Source organism: Salvelinus sp. IW2-2015, unplaced genomic scaffold, assembly GCF_002910315.2.
Source record: "Salvelinus sp. IW2-2015 unplaced genomic scaffold, ASM291031v2 Un_scaffold2508, whole genome shotgun sequence".
NCBI classification, from domain to species: Eukaryota; Metazoa; Chordata; class Actinopteri; order Salmoniformes; family Salmonidae; genus Salvelinus; species Salvelinus sp. IW2-2015.
Window position 1 is genome coordinate 171,473 of NW_019943824.1, and position 1,135 is coordinate 172,607.

Genomic DNA, 1,135 nt, shown 5'->3' on the forward strand with positions numbered 1-1,135 from the left:
ACTTCGGATCCAACGCCAACGTCTCGGATCCAACCAACGTCTCGGATCCAACGTCTGGATCCAACGCAACTTCGGATCAACGAACGTTCTCGGATCCAGCCAAGCTTCTGATCCAACGACCAACTCTCGGATCCAACGCAACGTCTCGGTCTCGATCCAACGTCTCGGATCCAACGCCAACGCTCGGATCAACGTCTCGATCCAACGCTAACGTCTCGGATCCAACCGCTTCGGATCCAACGCCAACCGCCAACTCTCGGATCCGATCACGAACGTTCTCGGATCAACGCCAACGTCTCGGATCGTCCGGATACAACCAACGTCTCGGATCCAACGCCAACGTCTCGGCTTCCAAGCAACGTCGGATCGGCACGCCAAGTCTCGGACAACGTTTGCGGTCAATCAGCAAAGTCTCGGATCAACGCCAACGTCTCGGATCCAACCAGTCTCGGAACAACGCACGTCTCGGATCCAACGCCGTCGGATCCAACGCCAACGTCTCGGATCCAACGCCAAGTCTGGATCCAACGCCAACGTCTCGGATCAATCCAACTGTCTCGGACCCACGTGATCCAACGCCAACGTCTCGGATCCAACGCCAACAACGTCTCGGATCCAACGCCACGTCTCGGATCCAACGCCAACGTCTCGGATCCAACGCAGGTCTCGGATCCACGGCAACGTCTCGGATCCAACGGCTACGTCTCGGATCCAACGCCAACGTTTCGGATCCCGTCAACGTTCGATCAACGCGCTGATAACGCCAACGTCTCGGATCCAACGTCTCGGGATCCAACGTCTGGACACGTCTGTCAGCCAAGTCTCGGATCTCAACGCCAAGTCTCGGATCAACGCCAACGTCTCGGATCCTAACGCCAACGTCTCGGATCCACGCAACGGTCTCGGATCCAACGCCAACGTCTGATCCAACCAACGTCTCGTGGATCCAACGCCACGTCTCGGATCCAGCAGCAAGGTCTCGGATCAACGCGGCAAACGCGTCTCGGATCCAACGCCGAATCAGTCTCGGATCCACGCAACGTCTCGGATCAACGTCTCGGTCCAACGCCAACGTCTCGGATTCCAACGTCTCGGATCCAACTGTCTCAGGATCCAACGTCTCGGATCCACGTCT